Consider the following 23369-nt stretch of genomic DNA (forward strand, 5'->3'; position numbering starts at 1 on the left):
CCACAATAGATGAATTTTGAATGTTCACATTATTTAAGTGTTAAAGCTTAATAGCTAGATATTGAATAAATATTTTTGCAATTGTATATGGTTCAATTTAGGTTATAGAAATTATATTTGACTGTACTTAATTTTGTCCCAAAATTCATTTTGTGAGTTTTTCATATAACATGAGCTTATATATTTAAGCATCATTTCTGTTTTCACACCATGCTGATAAAAATGTATTTTTAAATGAAGAACTGTTTTTTGCTTTTCTGATTCACAGTCATTTTGATGAGCATAAACAATTACTTTGAGCTATGTGACTTTGTAATTTCCTAGAGCTTTTGCAGTGACCAGGATGCCCCATCTAATTTGTTCCTTTTAAACTCTTATAGAAAGATTAACCAGAAAACCAATTTTTTTTTTATAACTGTGTCTAAAATTACAAAAAAGATCAGAGCAAGGACCTCTCCTATAAATTATGTTAATGAATCCAGGACAAACAGTTGGTTAGAGACCTCTAATTTTCTTTTTGATATATTAGTTTGCTTCTTTGTTATTTCTCAATTCTTGTCTATATTTAGTAGATGGGATAGTAAATCAGTTAAGTGTAAGAATAATAACAAAATATTAACAAGCCTAAAAAGGAAGCCCTTGCTTTTAAAGATGAGAGCTTTCTTACAGAGCATAATTTGTTATAAATTTATGATTCATTCTATTTCTTCTTAGCCTCCAACCAGCACAGACATCTGTTTCACCCTTTCTCTTATGCTGAAACAAGAGAATTGAAACATCATAACAACCATTCCTCACAGGCTTTTCTTATTCTCTAGTGAGTGCTGATGACAAACTATCAGGAGCTCTAGAGAAATTATCCCAGGTGGTGACTCTGACAAGAAAAAGGAACATTGTTCCTAAATAGTGGATTGATTCTGAATGAATGCCTTGTATTAGATGATCCCAAGTCTTAGCAGGATTTTCAAAACAGATTATTGACTTGCTGCCCCAATGTCTCAGGCCAAAAACCTATAAATCACATGACAGAGACCACGATGAAAAGTTTATTTCTTTGTACAGAAAGAAGAAGAATTCAGATTCCCTTAAAGAAGATTGAAACTCCAATTATTGATTTTTGAGAGAGACAAAATTAATAGAGGTTTCTTACCTTCTACCCAGGCAAATCTCAACTTCAGCTGGCTAAAAATTTTCCTACCTTTAAAATACAAAATGTAGCACAAAGTCTGCTGTTAGTTTTCACTTCCCCAAAATTAAACCTGGATATGTTTTTATTGATTTGATTTTGATCATTATTACTTGTTATTTTAAGATGCTGCAATTTTTACTTGTGGATACATTCAGAGACATTTTGCTAGTATTTTCCTGAAATCCAAATCTGTTTTATTTAAACTTATTTTTACTGGGCTCAGTACTCCATTTGTCTTCTGAGATGCCATTCATAACTGAAAGAGATTTGTACATATTATGCTATGTTATTGGGTGATTTCAGGGTCTATTGGCTAATTTTGAATTGTTTGTCATAGGTAAATACAATTATAAATATGACAAGTACTCATTTATATCATGGCTGCTTGCCTCTCCCAATTTGAGACTATACCCCTCAAAATCCTCTTATTATTCTATGTACCTTGATGCCCATTTTCTAGCATTAATGCCTAAGTATCAATAACCTGGGAGTTACTAACAAATAAGTCTCCTGATGTCACAGATTGTAAAGAGATCAGTTATGAACCCAGAAAAGTCTCACTGTAAATTCTTTTGCCATTTGCACCTGTGAACAGGAAAAGGAAATCCAGAAGTAGAATTTGTAGTTAGGTTGTATATACTCAACAAAGCATGTGACTCCTCTGTGCTTCCACAATGTGCATGCCCTGTCTTTTCAATATCCAGTGACTTCATCAAAATTTTTTTCTATTTCTTCTTCTTCTTCCTCCTCTCCCATTTCTTAAATCTTTAATCCTTTTCCTTAGCTATCAAAATATGGTTTATATCTGCTATTTAAATCAATACTACTTAATATCATCTGATATACATAAAATTGAATTTTATAAATGCCACATTAAACATGTATTATTTGAGTGGTCTTCTACTTGCTTATTTTGACAAAATATAAACAAAATAATAGCAACATTTTCCCTAAACTTTATTATTTTATATATTCTATTATTACTCCTATTTTTCACCTTCCTAAAGAAAAAAGTAGTAATAAAACATTGCTAATAAAAGCAGTTAAATTCATGATCTACTAGGCTCATAATGCCTGATGCATTCCATTTTAGAATGTTTACCAAAGAACCCTATTCATTTTTTTCTATTGATTTATAGAATCCAAAGTATTGTATAATCACAAATCAGAATATATTGTTTCTATACACACATATACACTTAATATTCAAATATGTAGTTCAATTGTACAAAATACTTTTATCAGAACCCCCAGTACAATGTTAAACTGAATTAATCGCTAACGTTTAAAACTTAGCTGACTTTTATGTAAAACTTATATTTCACCTTGTCTCAAAATGTGAGAAAATCTAAGTAATCTAGGCTCGCATTTTGGCATGGTATTAGTTTCCTTGTGCTGAATGTTGACTGCTCTCTTTGGTTCACTGTTATCACATTCTGATGAAGCACCTTCATTTCTATTGCCTTCCTGATCTGTAAGCATTTCCATTTTAGACCCAGGTTTATTTATCTTATCTCTTTCAGAATTCCTTCCTAGAGTATACAAAAAATTTTAGTGAAAATATTTCATTTCCTTATAATGTCATTTCTTTCATTGTTTGACGATTTTAATTAGAGGTATGACTTTCATTAAACCCATGCCCTCACTGAATAAGAAAAAAACTTAGTTGTACAATGGTAATGTCAAACATGTGAAAGAGTATCATATGAAATAAAGACTAATTATATCTTTTGGAGTTCAGAACTGAGAACACAGCTGAATGGGTACAGAGGATTTCTAAATATAGGAAGGCTTTTATTTGTATGTTTTAGTTACTTTTAGCAATATAACAAATTACCCCAAACTTTAGTGGCTTAAAACAACAACCTTTCAGTGGTTGACTGTGTAATTCATCTGATCCAAGCCTACTCAGCATACTTCTATTGGGATCATTCATGCAGCCTTGGTCACTTATCAGGTGGTTAGTAGGCTCTTGGCCAGAATACCAGGGGTGACTTTGTTACCTGTCTTTCTTCATCCAGCAGTCTTCTCCACATGCTGGTTGAAAAATTCCAAAATAAAATGGGAAGCTGCAACATCTCTTGAAACTTGGTACAGTGTCACAAAGCAATTTCTAAGACCAGATTCAAGAGAGAAAAATGGATTTGTCCCTTGATGGGAAGCAAGTTAAAAATTATTGTGGTTATTTTGGAATCTACCAAATAGCCATGAATAGTTCTTTATTTACCAAAAGAAGTGGTTCTCAACAGCAGAACTGGGATTTGTTTTCCTCAGATAAATTCACCTACATGTATGGTTAGCAACTCTACTTTGCTTAGTAGCATAAACTTATTTCCATTTTCATAACATGTATGGTTAGCAACTTCTACTTTGCTTAGTAGCATAAACTTCTTTCTATTTCCATAACTGTCTCCCAGAATTTTAACCAACTCTCCAAATCATTGCTTTTACTTTGAAAAATTCTATCATTTACTATTCCTAGATATTCAATATAATTATGGAAATAATATAAATACATAGGTTCTATCCACCATTATTGAGTACCACCAGCCTTTTCTATCTTCTCTTCTGAGTCTTTTTCCTATTTAACTCAAGTTTTTATAACAAAAGATTTATTTTAATTTTTGCCACTGATGCTTTTACCCTTTCCATGCACCACTTCAAGTTGCATACAAGTTGGCAGGAAAACACCACACACAGGCCACACATCCCTCATTTATTTTGCCAAGAACACATAAACTTAACAGAAGCTAAGTGTGTACATAGAATAGGAGCAGATGAAGAAATTTGTGACATGTGTTTTTCTTGGCCCCTTAATATTAAAAATATGTACAGCTACTGGTTATAGTCTCTGCATAGGAATAATTCTGGCAAATTTGAGAAAATATACTATTGCAAGCTATTGTCTTTATACTCAGTTTTATATCAAATTCCCAGAAACTTTTAAATCTATGCCCTTTGTTTAAAGGAAATGATTCAAAAATCCTGTGCCCCCGATTCTGATCCAATATATTTTTTCTTAATTATAATAAAGATTGGTTTAATTTAAGAATATGATCTCAAATCTATTCCCCTATATTCCCCTTTGACAAATTTAAGACTTGCAAATTAATAGCTTAGTTTTGAGCACCTTTATTAGTAGTAGCATGTGCCCAAGTCATTGCACAGCATTTCCACTTTGGCATAGCTACCTTATACAACCAGTATTAACTAATTTATCTTCCCTACAACTTCTTTTTTGTATTATTTTCCATAAGTTGTTTCTTTTATCACCATCTTCCTAACCACAGAGGTCCAAAACTTAATTTTACTTCTTTCTTGTTATAGTTTCACATCCAAGTAATTTCTGAATCCTGTTATTCCAATACTTAAAACTGCCTCTCCATCCTGTTTTCTATTTCCTCTGCCCAACAGGTGACCCACCTGGTCTCCAAACTCATCTTCGGTCAAATTCCACCAAGTCCAAATAAAATATGTATACCTGTAATTCTACTGATTTTATTAAAGCAAAATTCTGGTATGTCTATTCCCATGCTTTAAAGAAGGGAAAATAATGCCCAGATTCATTAGACAAATAGAAAAGATTCTTGCAGCCAAAATTCAATTTGACTTTCCTAATATTTCCCATTGTGCTCTTCAACAGATACACAGTGCATCCCATAATTTCTTTTGTTTACTTTTTGATCCCTTTCCTAGAATTTCTTTCCCTCCCTTTCATCATAGCAAAGTCATAGGCATTCTTCATGGTCTACTTGCAAATGCTGTCTTCTACATGAACTTCTTTATTTCTCCAATGCACTCATCTACTTCATCTATGATTCACCATTACTGATCACTTTTAATGTGGTCATAACCCTTTTGTGTTAAATGACTCATTTCCCGTATTAGCTGTCTGGTTCAACTTAACTTCTTCACAATAGAAAGTGTATCTAGTAGGCAGTCAGGTTTAGATTTATTCAGTGAGTAAGCAATAGAATTAATTGAATCAAGATCCCACAGTAGCCAACTTACTTTTCCCTGTATCCAGTCTATGGTATACTCTCTTTAAAGACAAAAAGTATGTTTTTTTATTTTGTGTGTATGACATCCACTGCATAGCATGTTGTCTGCTTTCTAGTAGATGCTCAGTGCATGTCTGTCTAATTACTAAAATACTCCAGTCTCTCACTGTCTTATAATGAAATATAACAAGCTGAACCCTCCATTATTGATATGTTTTTACTAGGATTAGATCATGTGAGATGAGTACTTCTCTATACTGAGAAATTAGGAAATTATTCCTGTCAGTTAGGATAAGATTTCATTAGAATTTTGGTTGTCATATACTTTAATTTATATTTAAATTATAAACAACTAAAATAGATGCATGTGTGTGTGTGTGTGTAAATAGCTATTAAAGAAGATGGTTCCATCCTTTTTCAAAGCATTACTGCTTTCAAACTAAGAGTGGTATTCCACAGGTAACCTAATTTATTTTAATTTTTATTCCATCCTATTGAAAACTTTGTGATTCTGATGTTTTTCACAACTGTTTGTTTCAGTTTATCATAATTAGATTTGAAAAGCATATATTTTTAACTCTCAATGTAAGAGAAATAGAACGGACATGTTCTATGACAGTTACCAGACAGAATAAGCCAGGCTGACATAGAAGTATGAGTACTATTTGAGAGTCATAACTCACTATACCCAGTTTGCTTAACTATACTAACAACTAAAAATGATCACTTGCTTGACTTACCTAATGTTATAATGATCACCAGAAAAATCAGGCAAACCAAATATCAGACGATTGTTTTTGAAAATTCCTAACATGTACAGATTTATGCTACTATGTCTGCAAATTGATAAATTAATTACTATAGAAACTAGATTAGACATTTTAGATATATGGTACATATAACCAAATATTTTCAGTGGTATTATTTTTATATGAGAATACTTTCTCCTTTGTTAAATTAACACACACACACACAGTGTATCACAAGATGACCAGGAAGAGAATAGAAAAAAGTTAACAGAAAATATCTCTCAAACAACTATGCACACCTTATAAAATTTATTTAGATGAGTATCTGAAAGGGAAAAATTGAGTTTAGCTTTCGTATCTTGACATAATAACCATATCTAGATGCTATATTCTACTTAGCATCACTGACATGCAAAGCAATATGGATTTTTTTGGAATTAAATCATCGAATGTTATTTCAAAAGGGAACACAAAAATATAGATGAAATTACTTTTTAAATGAAATGTATTTTCCATTTAAAGTGATGGCAAAAATTACTTGCCATCTCAGCCTTAAGGGAAGATTATGCTTTTTAGATGTTCATTTGTTATTGCATGGAAATGAAACAATAAAAGTAGTTAAAAATACATATCTGTCTTAAACAATCTTACACTTTATTTTTCTCTGCATGACAAATGAAACAATTTTATCATCTTTAATTATCTAAACTGCTGAATTAGGGGAAATTCCAAGTCTTGCTTTCCCAATTTGTATGCCCCATTAATGTGCTCAGATGTTTTTGTTCTTCATATGAAACTCTGCAAAAGGAAGACTGAGCAAAAAGGAAGTTCACCATATACATACAACTATATTAATGGAAAAAATTCTAGAGTCTTTTAACAAAACATCATCTGTATTGTCAATAATTGAGTTTCTTTTAGGAAGTGATTTGTTCACAAGAAATGAGGATAGGCTGTACTTTGAAAATAGAGTTTTCTGAAGTTTCTAAAAAGCTATACAATGTTCTACATATAATCTGAACTTGAGAGAGAGGGAAGAAGGGGGGAAAACAAACACATTCTAGGACCATGATTTGCATTTTTTAATATAAATGCCAAGAAAACTGGAACACTCACTCCAGTTTTCGGAATTAACTGTCTTAACTCTGAAACTTCATATAAAACTGCTCTCGTAGGGTCGGCAAAAGTGATCTTTAAACAAAATCACTTTTTCTTAGAGAAAATAATATTCCAAAGAAACCATGTGAATTCTTCCAGTGTCCAGTACATTTGATTTTTGAAGCACTGACATAATTTAAGTTTCATTTGTCTCTATTTCTGCTTTATTATTCTTCAAGGACTTTCTGTTTACCTCTTAATTCACTATCTATAATTATGTTTTGATTTTTGTATTTGCAGCATTTTGGCTGCCATTTTAATTTTATTTTATGTTTTCTTATTCAGATACATGATCTTTCTTTTTCTGATATGTTTGGAAATACTGGGTGACACGTAGAATTTAATGGTATTCACATAATATTGAAAACATCAGATTTCCAAATAACAAAAGGATTATTGCCTATGTTTACTAAGCAAACATATGCTTATGTTTTCCCTTTCATGTTTTGAAAGGGAAAATAGCATGGTAAATCTACTAAAAAATGAAATATACATGCACACTAAAGACAAATTATTCAAATATGAGATTTGAACATAAGTTTGGAGAAAAGGAATAAAGAAAAAAACTCAGAATTTTTTGAATAAAACTTGTTCTAGGTAGAGTGAAAAACATTTATAGAGTAAAATTTTAAAAACCACATTAGGTTCCATTGTTCTTTCACAATTCTCACTTTTCAATTATGATTTCCTCTCTGAAATCTGTATTTTGAAGTTTGTATTTTAATGTTCAAACGTGTGGATTTTTCCTAAGTATCTTTTATAATTGTATGTAAACTTTATTGAATTGATCAGATAATGTGTTCTGAATATTATCAATTTTTTAAAATTTTAATCTAGTTTTATGTCCTACAATATATTTAATTTTCCTAACTGTTCAATAAATGCTTTGGAAAAATTGTTTCCACATTTATTTGATATTCTGTGCCCAGTAATCAAGCTTATTTATACCCTATTACTTTCTTCTACTTTTATGAGTTTTGTGTTTATCTGCTTGATCTATCAATTACCAAAATAGTAGTTTTAAAATCTCACTCAATTGTAGTCAGTTTAAAAAAATGTTAACAAATTAATGTTACTTTATATATTTTGAGACTATGTGTTGCAATAAATGTGATTATTCTATTTTCCCAGGGAAGTAAACATTTTATCTTTAAGCAATGATGAATATATTTTATACAATTAGGAGATGAGAGATACTTTCTCTTGGAATATTAAGAATATCATTCCATTCATTTTTTATGGCTGAGTAATATCCCATTGTATATATGTGCCACATCTTCTTTATCCATTCATCAGTTGATGGACACTTAGGTTGCTTCCATGTCCTGCCTATTGTAAATAGAGCTGCAATGAACATTTTGGTACATGACTCTTTTTGAATTATGGTTTTCTCAGGGTATATGCCCAGTAGTGGGATTGCTGGGTCATATGGTAGTTCTATTTTTAGTTTTTTAAGGAACCTCCATACTGTTCTCCATAGTGGCTGTATCAATTTACATTCCTGCCAACAGTGCAAGAGGTTTCCATTTTCTCCACACCCTCTTCAGCATTTATTGTTTGTAGATTTTTTGATAATGGCCATTCTGACTAGGGTGAGATGATATCTCATTGTAGTTTTGATTTTCAATTCTCTAATGATTAATGATGTTGAGCATTCTTTCATGTATTTGTTGGCAATCTGTATATCTTGTTTGGAGAAATGTCTATTTAGGTCTTCTGCCCATTTTTGGATTGGGTTGTTTGTTTTTCTGATTTTGAGCTTTGTGCTATATTGTTGCCATTCTCTTGTATGTGATCTGTTGGGGTTGTTTTGGTTTTGTTTTGTTTCATATTGTTTTTCTCTTGGTTTGGCTCTATTATGTTTTTCTGTGTTTGGTCATATATATTTCCTCTAGATACACTTAGGTGATTCTTAAAATCACTCTTGTGACTTGTTAGTATTCTTGGATCTTATGATTGCGGTCCTGAAGAATTGTCAGTCATAACTTCTTTGATTATTGACACTCTCCTCACTCATCTTCTTCTAGGTCCCTTACTTGAGTAGTTGATAGTCTCACTCCATCTTTCACATCTCTTATCTTGTTTTTGCCTTCATTTTGCCTCTCTAGGCTGCATTCTGGATGTTGAAGACAGCAACACCCACTGAATATCTGCAACCAGATAACTAAATTTATTATTTAAGTTAGAGCAAGCTACAATGGAAAAGCGAAGTCTCATTGAGGAAAGCAAAGTGTTGAAGTTTTGGAAAACATTTGGGGGAAAGCTATGCTGGTTATAGTATGGTAGTAGGTTGCTTGTCATCAGCTTAGAAACATGCTCACTGGGCTAAATCCCTTGTAGACTTGCTGATGCTTATGTGGCTGTCATTGATTTGTTAACTTTCAGAAGCATGATCACTGAAACAAATTGACATTGATTGATTTTTGACTGGTTTAAAATCAATTCTGGAATTTACCTGATACTATGACTATAAACAGTCTTTTCCTGGGAGTATGAGGACATGAAAACAATCACAGATAATTACTTCTGACATATCTCCTATGGTTCACTAATCCTCTCTTTAACTCCATCTAATTGACTGATTGATTTGTACATTGACTTTGTAATTATTACAACTATATTTTTCATATCCATAAGTTATATTTGCTTCTTTTTCACATTTGCTTTTTACCTGCTCATCTTTAAGATTTAATTTTATTCTTTGCATATATTATATGCAGATATTTTTATTTTATGTTAAATAATTCCATTAGCTGAATCTGTCACAAGTCTGTTGACTTTCTGATTTTTGACAAGCTTCTTGTTTTCCTTGAAATTTTGTCTGAGATAATACTTTGAAGCATGTTTTAAAGTAACGTTTCTGCCAGGGGTTTTATATAACTTCTGAAAAGTAGCCTGAAGATGACCTTGATTCAAATCATTTTATATCCAATTTCTTATCTGAGATATTTTAATTACAGGAGAAAACACCTATTAAGAATGCGAATGTGACAGTGAAAATTTGGGGTTATAAATTCTCAGGAGACTTTTTTACTTTTTCTTAACACAGTACAGATTTCAGATAAATTTACTTGTTTTCCTTCTGGGAACAGTGGGGTTTATTTTTTATACTCCCATGAGTAGCCATGTAAACTTCTCAATTCCCATCACCACTTGGGGGTCTTATAACATCTCCCAGGTTTAATAGACGGTGGCTTTATCTAGTACTTCCCTTGCCTAATGCAGCTGCCCAGAATTCAGTAGAAACTCAGTGTTTATGTTGGTTTTGATACTTTCTACCATCCAGGAATCACAGTTTTACTTATTTTAAATTCTTGGCAGATTCTTTTCATGTACCACAGCCTAACAATGGGTATAATTGTATCTATACCTTTTTCTATATAACCTGTCTATATATAGACATATCAATATAGATATAGATAAATATAGATATGTATATGTACATAGATAGAAGAAAATATATAGCAATATCTATTTTTAAATATATTTATATTTAAAACTCTGTCTTCATTTTCAGCTGTTGTATCTCTTCCTTGTCTTTTAATATTTACTAATACTACAGCACCTGAAATTAGTGACTGCCTAATATATTCTTGCTTGATGCTAAGCCTTTAAATGCAGTATCTCATTCAATACTCAAAGCAATTCTTTGCAGAGGATGCTATTATGATTTCTATTTTTATATGAGGGAACTAAAGTTTTAGTACGTTGAAGAACCTGCAAGATCCCATATCATATAATTTTCAGAGCCGAAAGTTAAACTCAGTGTATCATCCACTAAAGCTCTATTAACCAAGCATGGTATGTATAAATTTTTAATAATCTGCTATTTTAATAATCAGATCAATAAAGCATTTTCAAATAGCTGCATAAGAAACAAGGACCTTGTGTCCTGTTGACAGAATTCCTTATGTTTTAGGATATGATTTGGAATGAATCTCCCTACCACAGTGGTTCTAAATGTAAATGAGGAAGCAAATATGTGTACATTCTTCATAGGAAAATTGTGGATTTATTTGTTAATTGGCTTTGAGATCCTAGGATTAAAGTTTTAAGTATTGTCTTTATTAAAGATAAAAACTAATTAAAGTTTTAATCTCAAATAATCTTAGGCTTAAAGGATACATCTTAAATTTATATAAAGGTTAATTGAGATAAACTGCTCCTTTACAGTCATCTGCCTCTCTTCTTCCACCTTTCCCCTTCTATGGTTTTCATTCTAATTTCTGTCATTGGTCAGTGGCAGTAATCTTTTCCTTATTCTTTTGATGAAAAATTAATGTTTCTAATATTTGGATCAAGAATGACTGCAGTTTACTTTCAATAGGGACAATTTCCCTATGTCATAAGTATTTCCCAAGTAAGACTCAAATCATAGTCTAATAAGTAGTCAAATTTTGAAGGAAAAAGCATTTGAACACTCTCATTAAAATGATTTCTAAACACACCTAGGATGTTACCACTGATATAGGGAAATCAAAACAATTTGCAACATGGTTCCAGATATTCTCTGGTCTCTCATTATACTGCTGTTTATTCCATGTGAGTTTGGATGATGACACAGATTTAGGACGAGTCTTGGTTTACATGAAGAAATTAAAAATTTCTACATACTAGGCTTTTCCCTTTTCCCAAAGTAATTCAACTGACAATGGAAAAACACCTGTTTTCTACACAGGGAATATTTTACTTTGGGTATTACACAGTTGCAGAAGTCTAAATTAAGTCAGGTCTTCTTGGTGTACTTTTATTAAATAAGATAATTAGTAAAGCATGCATTATAGATATTACCAAAAGGGAATAGCCACTATATATACATAAATGCACATTTATCCCAGTTTCATTGTAGCAAAAAAGAGCTATAAGTAATCAATTTTGTTTCCATGCTTCTGAATAAAAATGGAATTCTAAAATCAAAACATATAACAAACATTTTTGAAAGACTAACTATGACCAGGTACCTATATTTTATAATATTATAGAAACAAAATAATGACCTCTGCTTCCAGTGTTTTATCATTTAATTTGGGAAAGTGTGAAATAAATAAACTCTTAAACAAAAGAGGGGTTTTTTTTTGAAGTAAAGACTGATAATGTAACCGGAGCTTTGGAACTTGGAGAACAGAAATATTTCATTCTTCAGATACACTATCTGAAGAAAAAGGGAATTTGGGCTTGAGATTTTTAGAATGGTTAGGATGTTGGATACTACTCCATTCTAGTCCTGAATAAAAGCCTCCTCTTAGAAATTAGTTTTTCCAATGGATTCCTAATACTTCATCAGTGTGTCCTGTATCATAGGCTGCTTCAGTTCTAGTAGGTGTTCTACCTCCTATGTTGTGCCTTTAATATGTATGTGTTTTGAATGTTTGGTTTTTACTAGTCTTTTCATATTTATTTGCACACTTTCTCTGAATGAGACTTTGTGGTGTTTATGTCCTATCTCTGGAAGCCAATGCCTTCAAATTCTCATTTATACTCAGAATACAGATGTATGGGTCTAACTGGCTTTTGGATCTTTTTACTGGATTATTTCACACACAACAAATTCAGCATATTAAAAGAAAACCTGAAATTTTTTTGGAAGAACTAAAATCCTTCAGTATTTTTCCTTATTTTTCATTGGCATTACTGTCATTCACCTTTTTCCCATGTGAGAAACTGAGTCTACTCTGTACTCAGCACTCCACTTCCATTCTCCATGTCCAGTTGATCACCAAGTTTTATTAAATACCCTCTATATTTCTAAATACATACCACGTTCATTCCTGCATCTATTGTCATATCTCAGAACCTTGATATTTTTGCTTGTACTGTTGCAGCTTATTGCCTTTGTTTTCTGTTGGAGTCTCTTTCCCAGCCCAACATATAACTCTCCTCAGTGCTTTTGCTCGTGTGATGCTTCTAATACAAAGGTCGGTTTGTAGTATCCCCCTGTGTAAAATTCTTCAATAACACTCCAACACCTATGGGCTTTGCATGATTTATTTCCAACTGTTATAGTTTACCCAATGATTTTTACTTTATGGTAACACTTTAGTTTCTTGATTGCATCCATTTGCACTATAGCACTATCTGTGCATTTCCTTATAGTTTTTACTTCTGCCTTACATATATTCCCCATAACCCCAACCCTTGAAAAATCATAATTTATTCTTTATTTCTCAGGTTAAGCATGCATCCCACTATGAGTTCCTCTCAACCTTTTTGGTTAGACTTCAGTTTCCAACTGAACCTTAGATATGATGGGATTATAGAATTTATCTGTATGCATGTCCTTCAGTACTGTACTTAGGGCACTAAGAATATGCCCTTTTTTAAGATGCCAAACATGTAGCAAAAGTGTCTGGAACAATGTAGGTATTATCTACTTACTGAATTAATTCATTAATTGATGATACAGCAAGTTGACTGCATTAAATAGTGCATAGATTAGAGGTCAATACAGGTAAATGTTACAGGTAAAAGAGAAAGTTTGTTTGGAGGTGAGACAAACCCCAGATGTTAGAGAAGCTGAACCAGTTGCTAAAGGTGCTCTGAAAATGCTTCAGACATTATGCAAAGTTATTAGGAAGAATAAGATAAAACAATTTGATGGAAGTTATATCTTGTTTAATAATCCATGTTTATCATGCCCAACCTCTAGCTGGGTGTTGAATAATGTAGCTAGGGCTGATCACAGTAAGCTATTACCACATAGCCACACAAGTAGATGAAATTTAGGGAGGCTGTCTTGGCACTGGACTGGGAAAACTTATGGTGTGTATGTGGGTGCTTGTTGTGGGGCCAGAGGGAGCAGTGTATATTTTAGGAGATTAGAGTTTTGAAATGGGCTAAAAAAGAATAAAGGTGACCTTAAGTTACAGATTTCAAACACACAGACACAGATCTCACTCCTGGGTGTTCCAATTATGAAGAGACTCTATAAGGCACTGGATAATAAATAGGAAAAAACTAGGTATATTATTTTAGCCATATACCTTCTGTCAAGTTGGAAAAGATAGTCAATAATACATTAACATACATCGGTATAGTTTTGATTCCAAATGATTATAATTAAAGATTGGAAAAATACCACTCTATTATGAGAAATAATAACAAATGTTGTCTAATTAATATGGAAGATCAAGAAGGTCTCTAAGAAAGGAACATTTATGCTGAAATCTAATGATAAATTACCCAGATGAAAGATGTTTGGGAGAGAGGGGTGGCAATGAATAGAACAGATGGTGTCCTGAGGTGTGTTTTTTTAAAAAAAAACTTGGAATGTCTAAGGAATTGCCAGAAATTTGGTGCAAATGGAGTGTTGAAAGATATGGAGTGGGTGGCATTAAGTGTGGCTAGAAGGGTAGGCAGGTGTCAGCGATGCGTGGCCCCATATTTTAAGCCATGCCACAAGCTACGCAACTTTCTTCCTTACATACTTTTTTCTCAAAACCTCAAATCAATGAAAGATTTTCTATTTACAAATTCTTTGACTAAATATGTTACACAGAAGGTATGAACTGCTGGGACTTCTGGCCAACATGGTAGTAGATGGAGAAAGGGCCAGGGGTAAGGGAATAAATTAAAAAAGTGTGAACTAAGTTCCATAATGGATGAGGTCATTGTAACCCACAAAAACACAGGGAGAAGTAGGGGAAGGTTTCTTGTGCCTCTCAGTTTTCTTATTCCTTATCCCCAATCAGATATTTAGAAATATGAATATGTAAACACCTCCATGTATGTTTTTAATCTTCTTTTATTTGAAATGAATTTAATGGAACTGTAGTCTTCCCTTTAAGCCTAAGCATTAAAACTAAGGATTCCTTAAGCTTATCTTTTTTCTAAATCTGGGACAAATCCTCCTCAATTAGAATAGTGCCTAGACCTTGTCTACACCCCTTAAACAATAAAATTAATGAAAAATTCTTACAGGGTTTCTAGTCTAATTCACAGAAAAAGAAACTGAAACCTCAAACTAATATTTCCAAGTGACTTGGAAAGCAAATATCAGGCTAAACTCAGATTTCCAATTTTTAAAATGAATAACATTTTCTGGGAGTACAAGAAATAAAAATAAAAACAAAGGTACACTATGATAAAAACTCTAAAGTCACAAAAATTGTTTCTTCCCATTCTACCATACATTGTGGGATAAAGTCTTGTTTTCTGTTGGGCCAGGTTGAAGATTATCTTGAGTTTGGAGAATTATCTTAGATTTTCTTATATATACCTTGATTGAGCTCCTAAATCATAATCCTTTTTTCTTACTACCAATAAACTTGAGTTTTTCTTTTCATCTGGATTATAGGGACCTTGGTTAATAGCTGCATTTATTATGTAGCTGGAATTTACCTAGTGAGCTAAATAGGATGATAACTTGACCACTAATTTATAGAAACTTTGTTAACAAACAATGAAATGTTTACTGCTAATTGCTAGAAACAATTGGTAGTAACTATCAAAAGTTTCTTACACCACTGTGATGAATTTTTCTGCATGCAGTTATGACAATTTACAGTCAAATGCTGAACATCTCAAACTAATGGTGCCATTTATTACAGAAAGTTATTTAATGAGTATATGTCAACTATATGCCTGACACAAAGCATAAGAAACTGAAGCAATTTTTGCCCAAGTAAATAACATGGCCCTATCCAAATTAAGGTGCCTACTTGAATTATTATTTTGCTGATGAGTAAAATTTCTACATTATCTAATATAAAACACTATACATGCATTGTCTTATAGCTAAGTCTAGAAATATTCTATTTCTCTCACGTGTCACAATGTGTTTATTAAAGTGGCTTTTGAGTGAATATGCAGAAGCATTTTGCACATTGTGTACCAAAGCAGGAGTAGTCATTATTTAAAGCACTATGACAATGAACATTATAATTCTAGAAGTTCTGGATTTGTTTTAAAGTGTACTATAATGACAGATACACATGCACAATAAAATATGGTTTTCTTAAGTAAGCTGCAATGAAGTGTCATTAAGAAATTAAACATCATCATACAGCAAAAGACTGTATATAAACCCAGCTTCAACGTATGCACTCTTGACTCTGAGTGTTTAGCCCATATGGATACCTGTTCTTAGAAGTTGCTGTAATAATATTGGTGTTACTGAAATATAATAAATAGAGCATATTATATGAATTAAATACTGTTTTCCAAAACAGTACAACAACACTGATGTTTTGGGGTACATGGTAAAATGAAAAGATAGGTAGATAGACAGATAGTCTCCTAATACACCCACAAAAGATTGCTTTGTTCAGCTCTCCAAAAGTTAAAATAAAATGGTCTTCTGCATTCCATATGTGAATACTTATTATGGTATTTCTCTGTTATCTGCTGACTCTTGCAAGGGAACCCCATTGTCCCATATTCCTTGCCCACCTGAATTGTAAGGGACCACTTTATTAACCCAGTTTTTATAATTAGAGAATATATTGTGCTCTAACTTCTCAAAGTCCAGGCTTTAAGTACAAACAATTGCTATATAAAAATCTATAGCTATATTTTTTTTCTGAGGTACCAAAAACTGGTGTCAGGTTGTAATTATAGGAAGTTCACCACTCTTCAATCAAGTTCTTTCAGTGTCCGTTACACCAAGTCTTGCTTCCTTTCTTCTTCTTTGGACTGAAATCTGTATTGTGATGTTAATGGAATATTTACATTGAGGAACAACTATAATATTCAATATGTATAATGTGGAATAGATTTCCTGATAGGCAGAAGTGACTTGTGGTTTCATATTGTCCAACATTCTTCCTTAAGGTTACAGACTAAGATTTGTTTTGTTTAATATTGTAGGTGGAGATGAACTAAAAATATAACATCTGCATCTTTAGTAGATTAAACCAAACCCCTCAAAGCACTATTTTGTATATTGCCACAGTTTTTGTTTTTTGGCTTCTGTGCCAGTTAAGCATAGAGTGGAATATTCGGTCCTCTCTTGTCTTCTCTCCAACAGATTTATTGTTCCTATAAATATAGCTCAGTGAATATTTATTCTCTAAGATTTAGGGTCCTGACATTCCAGAATCTTGAACTACTAGGATAGTTAATGACATCTTCTCTAGAAGATATAAGCAGAAAAATATTGCTTTCTATACCTAGACTATAATAAAAGAGGTGATAATAATTTCTGAGCTATTACAGCAGATGTCAAATTGATTTCCTTGAGTATTATAACACCTCTACTATCAGTTTCAAACATTAATGTACATATGAAAAAGTTATTGCTTCTATCACAGCTTAATTCTGCTCAAAAGCATTACTGATTCTCATTGCTTACCAAGGACATTTAGAAGTCCTTAGTTTATCAGTCAAGGCACCTCCAGCAGTGCAATCTTAGTGAATATCATATAGCATCCTATTTATACAATCTTCACAGAAACATGTTTATGTCCAGTGATATGAACCAATTGGGTACTACCTGATGGAACACTGAAAAAGTGTGTTTAATGAGCTCTGTGAAGGTCAAGCTTTCTAGAGAGGAAATAATTAAAACATAAGTAGACTAGAATGGCAAAAGAAGTCAGGAGGAAGAGATTGACTAAAAAGTTAGAATAAAGTCCACGGACTGAAGCTTAAAATGAGAAATACTCAATGTTTCAATAGAAGAGAGATGCATAAAGATAAAAACAGGATTCTGTGGTTAGAGAAGGCAAATCAGAAGCTAATGATTTCAACATGTCATTTCCTAATGGAGACGATACATGGTACAACTTTCTGCGTGGCTAAATGGAAATGGAGATAAATTTGAGTTCGAATTGTCAAGTAACTGTGAAGTAAGGATGTTGTAACGATCCTCAAAGAAAATATAGACATTACTAATTTGAAGAGATGTGGTTCAAATTTAATGCATTAATTATGAATAACGGGAATGAAACCCTAGGTGCTAAGTTCATAGAAGCAGTGAGGTAGAGATGAGAAATAAGAGCTCTGTGCAACCTAATTTTGACTTCCCATCTGAATGTCCAGATTTGTTGACCTTAGATCACACCTCAGTCAACACTTAAGTTCTACTTAATCAATTATGAAAACATTAGAAATCATACACATTAATTCATCCTTTTACAAAAAGCAAATTTCAGCTTGACTTTAATTTCTCCATGGAACCTTTTTGAAAGAAATTACTATAGTTGTGACTATTCTCTGGGAAATTATTGAATATATACTAATCTTCAGTTTCCTATCTGAAGAGTGACAACATTACTATAATCTCTGAAATTGAAGAGATAACAAAGGATGTGGTGTGTGCATTATGTCTTAGAAGAGTAAACAACCGGAATGAATTGAAGTAGAAAATTAGAGTGAGAAAATAACAATTTAATAACCTACTCTATGCATTTGCACACAACTTATAAAGTATTTTTGAAGAAAATTATATTTATAAATTCTAAAACAAAAACAATAGTATTCATACTAAAAATTATGGATGGTTGTAGGTGAATATTCCTCTATTTTGCCACAAAAAAACTAAAAAGAATATAAATTGGCGTAAAGAAGTAAAATAAGAAAAAGTCAAGCATAGGTTTTTGCAGCATTTCCATAGGCAGTAGTTTTTGGCTAACAATTCAGGTAAAAGAAGCTTGATGTACAACTGACCATTACTTCTTACCAATATTCTAAGACCCTTGCTTAATGGAGAGTTTCTTTTTCTAGAGTCCTTGAACATACCTGGATAATACTCAGCATACCGATAAAGTCAGATGAGAAAAATAGATCTATATTTTTACTGTCCTTGTACAAAAATTCAACATTTCTGTCAATTATGCATGTGTACAATAATATACCTGGAATGTAACATAGCACTACCTGAAATTTTGCCAACAATAAAATTTACAGACCTTTTTCTGAGCATATTATAGTTGATGAAACTTTGAAATAAATTTAGGCTCATAATTATTTTTAAAAAAACTCTAGTAGTTACTAAATACTTTCCTAGATTATTTTGTTAAATGAGTTAATAGCATAACAGGTTAGTTATTAATGATGATTTAATAAATATGTCAGATTGGATACTATTGGAGGCAGATATCAAAAGAGAATTAAAAGTACAGAAAATTATTGAGGAAAATACCTGTAAAGGGTAAGAAGCAGAGGGAGAAAGAATAGTCAGTGTTAGACTGCGATGCTGATCCAAACCCTGTGAAAGGAGACAGGGAAGGAAGAAAGGATGGTAGAAAGATCCTCAGACTGCCAGACACCTCTGAAAAAGTCTAGGCCATGAGAAGATCCATGAGAAGCCACAGAGTAAGGATTGTTTTTGGAGGAATCCAATGCTGGGTGGGATTGTCCCAAACTGTCAACACTGCTGTGCTCAGTCATTGTGTGGGAGGAGCCTGTGGATCCTGAAGGTGAGACGAATGGAGACTGTTAGCCCATTGTGCTTCTCACAGCAGGTTTTCTCCTGAATGATGAGATCTAAGTGGTGTACTATGATGGATTCCACAATAAATATATCACTAATTTCCTCCATATTTTGATAACTGTATTTAAATACATTTGTTTCCCTTATAGTCCCTTTGTCTCACTATTAGTACATTTAAAAACAGTATTCTGAGATTTCAATAGGCGTTCTCTGATAGCTGCGAAAGGGTCCATGATCAGAAAAATGTTATGAACCTTTGACCTAGAAAAGACATAAATGGATAGGATATTGAGCCAACCTTCATATTGGAATGTCAGGTTTTCCTAAGCATTTACTCATGTACCAATCTGCTGGACAACTCATTAGGCCTAATTGAATAATCTGCCTGAATTGTTTGACTTGAAGAATTTCCACAAACTTCTGTCTGCTTGTAACTGTGTCCTGGATACGTTACAAAATGCTTCCTGTAACATTTCAAGAAAATCTGTATTAAGGCTCAAGAGAAAATTATTTCAAATAAGACTATTTCTACTCTTTCAACTCTTTTCTTAGTCGACTAGCAGAAAGAAAAGAGGAAAAAAAGTTTCAAAACCTTAGGAGGCAGAAATCTTTTTGATTTATAACTAAATCAGATTATTGACTGTATGAGGGAAATATATATATATTTTGCTTGCTCTCTGAAGTTTCAGTTCAGCATTTAATTCAATGCATGCTTCACTGAGAAGATTAAGATTTTAGTCTCTAAGCAGGAAAACTAGAAAATTTGTTAAATCTGAGACAAAAACCTTCCTTTCTGTGGCTAGTGGAAAATAAAAGCTCCTGCCAGAGTTAGCCATAGTTTTTATTATCTAAAAGTCTTTATCCTTTCTTTCCTATATTTGTTTGTTCTAATTCCAATATCTTTATGTTTATATTCCAAATAATTAATTTACACCAGGATATGCTTTTCTAGAGAACCACATCTTTGTTGCTTATCTCTGTAAATTGTCTATTAACATAGGTTATGACTTATCATATTCAGTAGGTCACTCTGTACAAACCCATTTTTCGAATCCTTTTTGTGATGTTTAGTTCTATGTGTTAACTTGGCTGGGCCACAGTTACCCAGGTATTTGATTAAACATTATTTTGTGTATGTCTGTGAGGTTTTTTCTGGATGAGATTAACATTTGAATTGGTAGACTGCATATATCAAATTGCTCTCCCTAGTGTGGGTGGGCCTCAACCAATTTGTTGAAGGCCCAAATAGCTTAAAAAGGGAGAGGAAAGGAGGATTTTCTCTCTGACTGTCTTTGAGCTGGGACATTTGTCTTCTCGTACTTTATAGATGTGGAACTTACACCATCAGCTCTCCTGCTTCTCAGCCTTTCACACTCAGACTAGAACTCTACCATTGGGTCTCCTGGGTCTCCTGCTTGCTGATTGCAGATCTAGGGACTACTCAGCCTCCCTAATCATGTGAACCAATTTCCCGTAATAAATTTCTCCCTCTCTCCATATATAAATGGTTGTAAGTGAATATATATAACTTTTCTCTATTTCTCTCTCTCTCATCTATATCATATATATATATATATATATATATATATATATATATACACACACACACACACTATACACTATATATATAGTGAGATCTATATCTGTCTATACCTATATCTATCTATCTGAAGATGTTAGTGCAAGTTTGTGTGCCTGACACACAGTGAGGTCAAACAAACTGAAATGTCAGAGTTTGGAACAGAGAAAGGTTTATTTCAGGGCCATGCAAGGAGGCTCAGGCCCCCAAAATCCCTGAACTCCCCAAAGACTTTCAGCAAAGCATTTTTAAAAAGCCAGGTGAGGGAGGAGAGTTCACAGGGTCTGTGATCAGCTCATATACAATTCTCTGACTGGCTGATAACCTTATCAGTCCTTAGGCTCTAGGAGGCCTGGGGCTATGTGCTCATGGTCATCAAGTAGTTAACATCTTCCATTTGGTGGGGTGGTTTTACACTTTTGTAAAAACACTCAGGAAATGTTCCTCAGATACTGTTATCTAGGTACTTCAGAGAGGAGCTAAAGCAGAGGATATGGGGAAAGGGTCTGTCCTGGGAAGGCCCCATAGGGTCCTGCTCAGTTACAGAGAGACAGATTGAGACAGAGTGTGAGAGTCTCCTGGTTCTGTTTCTCTTCAGAGCCCTGACTAATACACTTTCTTTCAGTCATTGAGTAATAACGTTTGGTGGAAAGTTCTCTTTTTAGACTTAGTAAAAAGTTCATTAAATGATAGACTTGATAAAAAGCTAAGAAGGCATAATGCTGTCAAAAGTGAGGAAAGAAGTCAGATTTCTCATCAACCATGATTCATGCATTGTGGCCTGAGGAGTTAAAAGGACTCAAAACTTGATCTTTCTTTAAAACAGATCAGTGTTTTCTGATTTACTGACCCAATTTTCAGTGGATTCCAGCAACATTTATTTTGTCACAGTGGAAGAAAAAAGGCTCCAGTGCTGAAAAGTTTTCCACTAAGGTAATGATGAATGGAATACTCAAAGTCTAGCTCTGTCACTAACAAAACAGATTTCTTTACAAACTGTGATATTTGGGATTTGGGTTTTCATAGGGTAAAATTTGTTGATGAGTAGAAATTCTCATTTTCAACATCGATTTCTCAGCTGTTTTTTTTCCGGGAGAATGTACAAAACATTTCACAGAAGTTGGAGAGTAATCATTTAACATACTATGAGGTTAAAGACTGAAATAAAGAAAACATAAAGATAAAAACATAACCTGAAAGTTCTGCTTGTATGAGTATCTTTGAGATCTTTTCTTATGATGTTTAAAGGCATGTAAGAAGGAAGGTTATTGAATAAGTAAGATTTTACAAGTGATGCTTAGAAATGCCCAGGCAGTTGATAGTCATTAGAATAAAATCTAGACCCTTAACTTGAGCCACAGGGCTCTAGAAGCCAGCATGCTTGTTATCACATGCTTGTTATCACAACCTTGAAATGGAATGGATGAGTACTCTGTCCTAGTTTGGAAAAGTCTCTAGGAAAGTACTTCTGGGGAGATTTGGAAAGAAGAATATTGAACATGGGTATAATCTATCATTTTATTATCTACTTATTAATTTATTCATCACTTTTCTAGTATCTGGTGATATCAAGAAACAAGTACTCTTCCATTGTAGAATTTACTTCAGGAACACAGGCTAAAAGTACATAGTTGTATAAAGAAGGAAAACAATTAGAGATATAGATAAGTGCTATGAAGAAAATGTATGAGTAATGAAATAGATAATAAATTAGATTAGAAATTTCTAGTTTGGGTAGTCAAGAATAGCTTAAATGGTACAATCTTGGAAGAAATATGAAGGATAAAAAAGTGAGAGTTATAAAAAAAAATGGAGCAAATTATTTCAGGTAAATAAATATTGACCTGTTTTGAGAAACAGAAAAGAAGGCAGTATTGCTAGAGTATATTGAGTGATGAGAATAATACTAAGAATAGTAACATATTGGAGAGATTTGCAGACATCAGAACATTCAGGATTATACAAGATTGTAAATATTTTGGATGTTTTTCTAAAAGCAATGTGAAGCCACTGAGGGATTTTAGGTAGTGAAGTAACTAGAGCAAGTTAATTTTAAAAGATTATTCTGATTCTGCATGAAATCAAGGAGATTAGCAAAATTTTATGGTATTTAACACTAACAAGTTCAATTAGCAAAATTTTATGGTATTTAACACTAACAAGTTCAATATATATTTATTGAATGAATAAATTTGTTTATGAATAAATTAAATGACATAATAATAAAGGATTGAGATAGAACATTGAGCTTTCTTAGGAACAATGTCATAGGTACATTTTGATCATATTATTTTGTCAATATGCCTCAAGCACTTTCTACGTA

This window comes from Mesoplodon mirus (genome assembly GCF_964341445.2).
Source record: "Mesoplodon mirus genome assembly, chromosome: 2".
NCBI classification, from domain to species: Eukaryota; Metazoa; Chordata; class Mammalia; order Artiodactyla; family Ziphiidae; genus Mesoplodon; species Mesoplodon mirus.